Genomic DNA, 10,498 nt, shown 5'->3' on the forward strand with positions numbered 1-10,498 from the left:
GGATAATCCATTGGATTCTGATAATGAAATGTTTAAATTTGACATCAGAAAGTAGTTTAAAAAATGAAAGTAGGGATTTTGACTGAAGGGGATTATGTCCGTACACCAAAATGAAAGTGTTTGTGGGAGTTTTCCAGAAGAATAAGCATTTTTTAATTCAATAAACACTCGCTCGTCAGCCGCTGAATCACCCGCCATTATCGTAAATATAAACAATACATGTACACTCGAGAACCAGTATTTCATTGGTCAAACATATTAGCACTTTACCTCCCACGTGATGCGTGTCTACGAATGTTTCCGATAAATTACGAAAGGCTGGTGAAATGGGCTATAGCAAAAAACAAAACAATTTTCACTCAAATCGGACTATGAATCGCAGTAAATATCGATTTTCAGTCATCCTATGCATATTTCTTTCTCCCTTTTTTCCGATGGACACAACGCGTTATAGTGGACATTAAATAACTTTGACGTTAATTTTGACAAATCATATAAGAATAAAAATAAATCGCAGACTAAATCAAAACCGAAATAGTGAGAAGAACAAAGCGACAACTTTGTAACAAATATTGACAATATTGACACTTATCATTTATCATACATACAACAGCTGTGTAACTCAACTAGTGCTCAGAATGTAAATAGAAATATAGAACTTATAACAACAGAACTTCAATTTGTCGTATAACGTAGAAAGAACTCACGGATGTTACATACTTTTAATATACAAATACAAACACACATGTGAACGAGTTGAATACCAAAACTGAACTCCCCCACTCTGACATTTGAGAATAGTATATATCAAGACAACCTGTCCTAAGGACATTTTATAATGTATATAAATACACACGTTTTAGAGTTACATATATAAATCATCTTGACATAAGCTAGTCCGTATGCATCTCCTGCACTATAATACTCATAAATCATGTCATGTTCCATAGTGCACATTAAGAAATAAAAACCCTAATATATGTATATACATGTTGACTTGTCATTCTTTTTGAATATAGCATGTATGACTAATTAGCCTGTGCAACCAGCTATACGACAATACCTCCATTACTTATAAAAAAAAATATTTAAAAAAAAAAGTATTGAACAAGTTATTATTTAATATCAAACATTTCAAAATCGTATTTCAGACTCGTTCTAACAAATTATAAAAATCTAAAATCTAAAATCAACTTGACATCTGTTTTACCCTTAAGGTAATATCCGGTCAGAGATGTCCGGTCAGAGATGTTATCTAATGACTTTTTATTAGTTTATTTTTAAAAGAAAAAATCACCTTAAGTCATATAATCTCTGATTGGTCAATTGTATATCGTGCGTAACCTTTTTGTTTGAATTCATTTTAATAGAAAAATTTGGATAGATACAATGTAGCACAGGTAAGTTTACTTTTGATATTAGTTTTAAAAAGTTTGAATAAGTAAAATAATAATTAATGTTAAATGTTTGATTAATCTTTATGCAAAAAAAATACAAAAATAATATGTTAAAGTAACATAAGGTAAATATTATAGCTTTATAAGTTTTTCAATAAATATTAAATTTCCTTTATTTCATCATAAAAAAAAAGAAAAAAAAGTTAATTTCTAGTGATTTAGTAAACATAAAAACAAACAAATAAGTTAACAATTTTCAAAGAACAAATTATTTTAAGAATATTAATTAGAAAAACTTTAAGGTATAAAATTTAACAGAATTATATGTATGATAAGAGTAGAAAAGATATTTATATACGAAAAAGTTAAAAAAAATATTATAAACAATTGATAATTGATAAAATGTCCAGGTGTTTCATTTCCTGTAAAACGTGTATTGTGCATGCGCATTGAACACTTCCTGTGACAGGTATGTTTTTTGTAACAGGTACTTGTAACAGGTACTTGCTGACATCAGTATGGTTTGGTCATCGTGACGTGTCGGGAATTTCAAATCGTTGGTATGTAGCTTTTTAAAGTATAATTTTTAAATTGACACTCATAATTGTTCATAAATGTTTGATGTTCTTGAAGATTCTTTTAAATTAATATATATGTATTTGATATGTGTAAATGTAGACTTTATACACACGTTGATAAAGTTATATTCGAATATTTATTGGCACATCTGTAAACGCTGTTCTTGTTTCGTCGTTGTAAAAGAATGTCTTGTATTGAACAATACAACAAAGTGATGATAGATCTATAATTCTTCATTTATGTAGCAATGTTTTTTTTGAGTAAAAGATAATTAGATTAACAGTTTGCTGTTGCACGATCCTCGCAAATGTTTATGTGATATTTATTTTGGATATCTCTGTCGCGCACAAATAATTATTTTGATAAGAAGTTGTCATCAGTATTTCTCTGGGTTTTTGTTTTTAAGTTTATATAACACATAGAAAAACACATTCTATTGATAAATGGAAGTTTTTCGGCTTCTCTGGTTGAAGACAGGAACATAAGTTTATTTGATTCCACAATTTTGTTGTTGTTGTTGTTGTTGTTGACGGCTGTAACAGCATAGTTATGTATTTTAAACATCGTAGACGCTTATTTCATATAGTTTTACATCGAAGAAGGTGTTTATGGTTATATCTGCATGGTTTTACATCGAAGAAGGTGTTTATGGTTATATCTGCATGGTTTTACATCGAAGAAGGTGTTTATGGTTATATCTGCATGGTTTTACATCGAAGAAGGTGTTTATGGTTATATCTGCATGGTTTTACATCGTAGAAGGTGTTTATGGTTATATCTGCATGGTTTTTGTTGTACATAGTTTGACATCGTAGAGGCTGACTGCAATATTTCTAGTCAGGCGGTGTTTGACTGTACCGGCGAATTCGCTCGCACCTCTCTGTCTTGACTGGACGACAAGTGATCGTTAGACCAATATTTTGCATTTTCGTCCGTTGTCAGATCGTTTAATAGATATTATATACAATAAACATAATTTTGTTTCAGATATATGAACAACAAGACAACTGTCATAAAATGCATAGGATAAGAATTCCAATGAAAGATGTTCTCTAGTGTAAGTATCTTATTTATGTAATACTTGATATTTAAAAAAATTTTTACTTTTCTAGACATATTTTGTTAGTTTTAACTAAGCTATTAACTTTAGTTTTATTTCGACAATAAGACTTATCCCAATTTAAACTTTATTTAATGATTGTGCGATGACAGTTGAAACATGTATGTATACACGTTTTTATTCTAATATGAAATAAAGTAAATAATCAATTTGAAACTCATGATTAAGTGCTGTCATTTACTTTGAAATGCATTTTAATTAACCGATCTATTAATAAACATATAGCGATTAACGATCATTTTAAGTAATAATAAAAAAAAAATCTAAGATATATTTCTAATAAAACAACTTGAAAATGAATATAATGAATACAACCACCAAAAAATATAAAGATTTATGGTTAACTAATGTAATTTTCTGTTTTGTTTTATATTGTTTTTCTTTAACATATATATTTTCTTCTTTCCATAATTACTATTTACAATGCCTGAGGTCAATTTACCGAAAATTAGTATAGCATATAACACGGAATATAACGTTCTATAACAATTCAGCTAATCCTTGTAAAATCATTTTAAAACTTGATTTCGACCCTTTATCTTTACTTTGTAACTTTGTGTTTACCTTACCAGATACTTTATATCGAGGTTTTTACAATACTTTTCTTTTTAGTAGAAACAGAGTTTATAAACATCTCATTATCGGAATCATTATCATCAGCCATTGAATCTGACTGAATAGCATTATATGCTGCTTGTGACTGAGGATTGCTATTTACTTGTATGGAATTTGAGTCTGATAATTCTGAATCAGTCTGCGATTGCATTTCGTCTGAATGTGCATTACTTTGAGCATTTTCATTATTTGAAATTTGTTGTTGTTGTCGAAGATGTTTCTGTAATTCAGCTAATGGAATATCATCTTCACTATCAGAATTAGACCTTTCCTTTCTTACATTCTTAGCAACTTTGGGTAATACTGATTCTGGTATTTCTGAAGCATCATCAGTATCGCTATTTTCAGGTGTAACTACAAATGTGGCATTTCTTTTTGGTCTGCCTGTATTATCTGCTTTTGGTATTGACCAGTCATTAATATTTGCGAGCCTAATTTGTTCTGCATGGACTTTAACTGTTGAATTGTCAAATTGATTTTTTATTATGTAAGTTAATGGTGACCTTTTCTCCATAATTCTATAAAATGGCTTCCAATTCACATCTAGTTTGCTTCTTTTTACGAAAATTTTTATAAAATACGGGATCGCCTATTTCAAATTTGATATCTTTTGCGGTCTTATCTGCATAGCTAGCTTGTTTCTCGTTTTGCTTTTTTAAGGTTCTTATAAACAGATAGAAAAGTATTATGTTGTTCTTGTAATGCAATTTTGTGATACTCTTCGCCATGATAGCGCTGCCTTGGTTGTAGCAACAGGTCCACCGGTAATGTGGCCTCACGGTTATATAACAAATAAAATGGACTATGCTTTGAAGTCCTAGAGACATTGAATCTAAGTGCGGCTAGTGGTCATGTTAAGATGAATATCCCATTGTTTGAGATTTCCCTGTATTCTTTTAGCTAAGATATCATGTTATGACATGGTGAGAACGTTCATTTTTTTCGCGTTTCCCGGCAGCATGATAGGTAGTTGTACGCACGTGATCCAATTCTTAACTCTTTAAGTGTTTCTTTGAAAGCATTACTTGTAAATTCTGATCCATTGTCAGTGACAATTTGTAATGGACATGCGTATCTAGGGTAAATTTCTTCTAATAGTAAATGTATAATTGTATCAGTACTTTTGTCAGCAGTAGGGAAACACTCGGATAACCACTGTAAAGGTCAATAAACAAATAATGTAGCGGTTACCACTCATTGTTTTTTCATATGGGCCCTATAACGTCGATACTCATGGTCTGGAATGAATACATTGGTACTCTTGTTTCGCCCATAGGTGCTTTTATTTTTGTAAGATTACGTGACTGACAATCCAACACATTTAGAAACATATTCATACAATTCTTTGAAACATATTTGGCCAAAAATATACTTTTGTTTTATTGTTGTAAATAACCTCTGTGTTCCTGGGTGACCATTATTTACATGATATTGAGTAATGACAAGGTGTTTTAAGTGTTGCGCCGATAACAAACATCTAAGATTAGGATTATCATCTACATTAGACAGAATTAATAAAGGAATTTGGTCAATTTCTAAAATTTTGCTCTGCAAGCTGATCCAATTTAGTTGGCTGGTCCGTGACGTAGTAACATTTTCAGTTCAAGAATAGTTTGATCTTTATCTTGCTCTGAGGCCATATTTAATTTTTCGAATTGTTTAATTATCTTCTACAATTGGCTCTTGAAATTGGTATTCTTTTGTTTGCTATTTCTTTGGCATTAAAGTGCGTAGAATCAAAAGCATTTACTTCATAGCTTTCATCAGTTTTCACAGCATGTACATTATCATTATTTGAATTATTACTTGAATTTGAGACTGTTATTTCGAAGGCATTGTCATTTATATCAGGCTCATAAAGTTCAATATCGGACTTGTTAGCATTTTTATCATCAGCTGGAGGTCCTAGAAAAGAAATCGGCAATTAAATTTAATTTTCCTGGCAAATATTCAATTTTACAGTTATAGCAGAAATATTTAAAGCCCAAAGCTGAATCTTTTGTTTTGCATAGGTGCTTCTAGAAGATATTTTAAAGGTTTTATGGTCTGTTTAAATATAGTAAAACTCTGCATTATGTAAATAAACAATCTAATTTTTGTAACGCATAATGAATACTTGAATGCTTCTTTTTTCTATGTACTGTACTTTCTTTGAGATTCACTTAATTTATGAGATAAGAAGTATATGGGTTTTTCAATACCAGATTTGTCACATTTCTGACTTAAACATGCTCCGACCACTAAATCTGAGGAGTCCGTGTATAGAATATAAGGTTTATTTGGGTCTGGGAATGCTAAAAGTGGAATACGTGTTAACATTTTCTTTAATTGTTCAAAAACTTTCTTGACATTCTTTTGTCCATTTAAACAAAACACGTTTTCTTGTAAGATTGATTAGAGGTTCAAAAATTTTAGAATATTTATGGCAAAATCTTCTATAAAAACCAGCAGCACCAAGTAAAGATCTGACATTCTTTAAACACATTTTGGTACCGGAAGTGACCTAAAATCAGCTTTTACTTTTGGGGTCTGGTTTATACCTCATGATTCAATTATAAAACCAAGGTACTTTGTTTGTTGCTGAATAAAACTGCACTTTTTCAGTTTAAGTTTTAATTTATGCTCTTTAAGCTTTTGGAAAATACTGTCTGTATTATGTGATAAATGTTCATTTAATGACTTCGAAAATATTTAGAATGTCATCAAGATAACTGACAGCAAATGCCTCTAAACCTTGTAAGACATGTGACATGAGTTCTTGGAAAAACTCCAGGGGCAACAGAAACTAGGCCAAAAAGGTGTTCGGTTGAAACTCAAACAAGCCTCGGAATGTCGTAAAAAGCCCTTTTTTTTTTGTCTGATTCATGCACGGGTATTTGCCAAACCCTGAGCGCATGTCTAGTGTTGTAAAATATTTTGAAGACCCTAGTAGTGTTAAAATCATCGTCAATTAATGGGAGAGGATATGATGTTGGCTTTGTAATTTTATTCAATTGTCTAAAAATCAACACAAAAAACCGTTTACTGCCGTCACGTTTTCCGACAATAACAACAGGAAAATGAATAAGGGCTATGACTTCTCTTTATAATATTAGCATCTAACATCTCATCGATTGCGTCACTCATAAATTTTCTATATGTTTAAAGGTGTGCGATATGGGGTAATTTGATTGCAAGGGATGATTACCTGTTGGTATTTTCATGGTTACAGTATCTGTCTGTGATAATTCAGAATCTTTATTTGCGAAAATATTTCTATTTTTCCTTAATAAGTCTCTAACAATATTAAAATGCTCTGAAGGTGTATGAATATCACGTTCGAAATCGTTGGGTTAAGAGGGGAAGTTGTTTGAAGAGCCTCTGTGACCGAGTTTAATGCTCTCAACTTCTGAAACTTTAGCAACTACTGAATCTCGTTTTAATCTTATAGTTTTATGCGTATTGTTTTGACAATCATAATAGGAAATCTTTCTATCAGCCGAAAAGTTTTCATAACAGAATTTGTTATCATAAGGCCTTGGTTCAGAAGCAATTCATTCCAGTTTCATATACTTTTCAATTCATAATAACTTTATCATTTTCTTAAGCCTGGATTTTGTTTAACTTAGGCCAGTGCAACACATTAACTGTTTGAGGTTTCAGAATTACATCCTGTTTTAATCTAACAATTGATTGCAATATGAATATCTTCTTCTTCGAGGGTTTACATATGTATTATTAACTCTTAAGCAGCCTAAATCAAAATATAATCTAACCGCCATTTTTTGTTAAACCAATTCACGGCCTAAAATAATATTTCTATTCATTTTAGGAAACAACATAAGAATTTTGAGTTGTTTCTGTTTTTTCCCTATTTTGAAAATTTTAAGATTTAATAACCATCTATATGTAAATAATTTCCGTCAACTGAACATAAATTATTTTCTGTTTTATGAGTTTGAGGGGATTCTTCAATTTTCTATATATTCTTGCGATGCAGAAGACAAAACTTCAGCACCTGAATCTACTAACGATCTGTATTTATAGTTTTCTATTTTAATCAAACACGAATTAGGGCTTCCAGCTAATGCTTATACTAAATTTTGGTATTTTATCGTTCCTGTCAATGACCCCTTTGTTGACAGGAACTTGCTAGTTTTTTCCTGAAAATTTATTTTGTTTCTGTCGTAAAAATTTGTTTACGACCATTCACGCATAATATGACCAAAATTATTACATTTTCCAGCACTTAATCTTTTTGATTTCGAAACTATTATTGCTATTATTTTTCCTAAATCGTGAAAAAATTTTGTCGGGTTGAAATACAGAATATATTTCATTTTTCCTAAATCTACAAACTACGCACATGGTGACCCTGGTCTCTTACAGTAACACGCAAAAATTTCTTGTATAATAATGATTAAAAATTTATTTGCTTTGTAATTTCATTGTATTTTGCGTATTTGAGAAATAGAAAATTTTACTCTGGCAGAAAAATCTAAGCTCTGAAATTCTGTTCATTCATTGCGCTAAAGTAATTGCTTCTTGTAAAGTTTTTGGCTTTTCTCTCATAAGTTTAAGTTTTAAATAATTATGCGCTAAATTATCCGTAAAAAAATTCTACTAACTGGAAGTTCAAATTAAACTTTTATCTCCTAGTTTATAATTTTCATAAGCGGTTTCAGCACAATTAATAAATTTTTCACCAAAAATTTTGAAACACTTTCTCCCAAATCTTGTTTTAAATTTCTCAAAAGGTAAAATTCATGATGTAAATCTTTAATTTCCCCAAACTTTAGTTACTTAATTTCTTCTTTTAATTGTTCCACGAAATTACGATGATTATCACGCAAATATCTACATATAAAATCGCTTACAGTTCCCTTTACTGATTTGAAATGCGACTAATTTTATTTTATTATCATCCAAACCTTTTAAAACAGCATATTTTTCTATAGATTTTATCCAAGTCATTAAAATATTTAGAATTTCCATCAAAATTTTATTACTATTTCTGATAAACCCCTAGTGTACCTATGACAGTTGAAATATTGTCCAATTTAGTCTGCAAATTTTCAAAAATTGTAGCTATTTCTTGATCTGACATCTTCAAAATTAGGGCAAATTAAACAGGTATATTAAAACGATCACTCACTTTAATTTTCTGTTTTTCAGGTACTTCGTTGTGTCCCGCTGTCCAAAATCGTCGCTTCGACATCGCTGGTCTTAGGCGCCAAATCAACCGTTGTCGTATAACGTAGAAAAACTCACGGATGTTACATACTTTTAATATACAAATACAAACACACATGTGAAACGAGTTGAATACCAAAAACTGAACTCCCCCCACTCTGACATTTGAGAATAGTATATATCAAGACAAAACCTGTCCTAAGGTCATTTTATAATGTATATAAAATACACACGTTTTTAGAGTTTACCATATATAATCATTCTTGACATAAGCTAGTCCGTATGCATCCTCCTGCACTAATAATACTCATAAATCATGTCATGTTCCCATAGGTGCCATTAAAAGAAATAAAAACCCTAATTATATGTATATACATGTTGACTTGTCATTCTTTTTGAATATAGCATGTATGACTAATTAGCCTGTGCAAACCAGCTTATACGACAAATTACTGTTTTCAAATTTTCATCAATCAAAACATTTCCGCCATTGACTCGTAAAAACATAGGTTTTCTCAGCATTAACTTTTAGTTGTCATTCATTACAATGTGAATTAAATGAGGAATAAGCATTTTTGAAAGTCGTCAGCTGATTCTGACATTATTATTGTATCGTCTGCGTATAAAAAGAGTAATAGTTTAAGCCATGTTTTATTAGTTATAGAATTATTTTTAGATTTACTCATAAAGCTCCATTTGATATAAGATAAGATTCAAGGTCGTTTAGATAAATGGAAAAAAGTATCGGGCTAAACATTTCCCCCTGGGTGGACCCCTATTTCTGAAGTAAACAATTGAAATGTTTCTCCTAAATGTTCTAAGCAGGACTTGATATTATTGCACATGTTGAAAATAACTTGAAAAACTTTACCACTAATAAAACATTGAAGGAAGTAGAAATGCAAAGAATAGATATATTTTTAATCTAGGTAACCAGACCATAGCTATTGCAGATTGTTATCATTATCTTTGAGTAACCTTTACCAGTAACGGCTATTTTCTTAATACAAGGCAATATGTCACCCAACAAGCAAATAAAACCCTAAATCTTCTGTATTCGCGATGGAATAATGCAGACTTACCAATCGATGTTTCACTTAAACTTTTTGAATCATACTGTAATGCCTATCTTAACATACGGATCTAAAAATTTGGCTTTGAGAACTTCAAAAGAACTTCATTGAGAAATCCATAACACCATTTCTTAGAAGAATCACCTGTTGCTAGGAAAAGCACTCCAAAATATATGCTTCTTTGTGAATTAAGCAGATACCCTGTCGAAATCATAGTTAAGACTAGGATGATATCTTTCTGAGGTTAGACTTTGACTTGGCAAAGCAAAGTTAAACTTTCATATATCTGTACCAATTTATGTTCTAATTCATTCAGACCAAAATTTTAAGTGGATAAATAAAATTAAAGACATTTTAAACCCTGTTGGCAGGACTGACTTATGGACTCATCCAAAATACAGAGACCGGGCGCCTATGATGGTACCGCTTTCTTAGAATAGAACCTGCCCTCTGTGATACAAGTGGCCTCCACAGAAAGGGAATTAAGATCTTTAACTGTGCTATTTAACAATCAATGCAGCATTGTATCTTAATAACTTTCT

The 10,498-nt window shown here is 30.8% G+C and overlaps 1 long non-coding RNA gene across 1 annotated transcript; it reads left to right on the forward strand.

Annotated features, from left to right (window-relative positions):
• The first annotated feature begins 684 nt into the window (after nt 1–684).
• On the forward strand, nt 685–8,954 carry LOC132749265 (uncharacterized). Its single transcript, XR_009628388.1, has 3 exons — nt 685–1,957; nt 2,964–3,033; nt 8,866–8,954. It is a non-coding gene; the product is annotated as an uncharacterized LOC132749265 (long non-coding RNA).
• Nucleotides 8,955–10,498: the final 1,544 nt, after the last annotated feature.

The sequence above is a fragment of the Ruditapes philippinarum genome, unplaced genomic scaffold (genome assembly GCF_026571515.1).
Source record: "Ruditapes philippinarum isolate M1 unplaced genomic scaffold, ASM2657151v2 ctg4697_1_1_1_1, whole genome shotgun sequence".
In the NCBI taxonomy this organism is placed as follows: domain Eukaryota; kingdom Metazoa; phylum Mollusca; class Bivalvia; order Venerida; family Veneridae; genus Ruditapes; species Ruditapes philippinarum.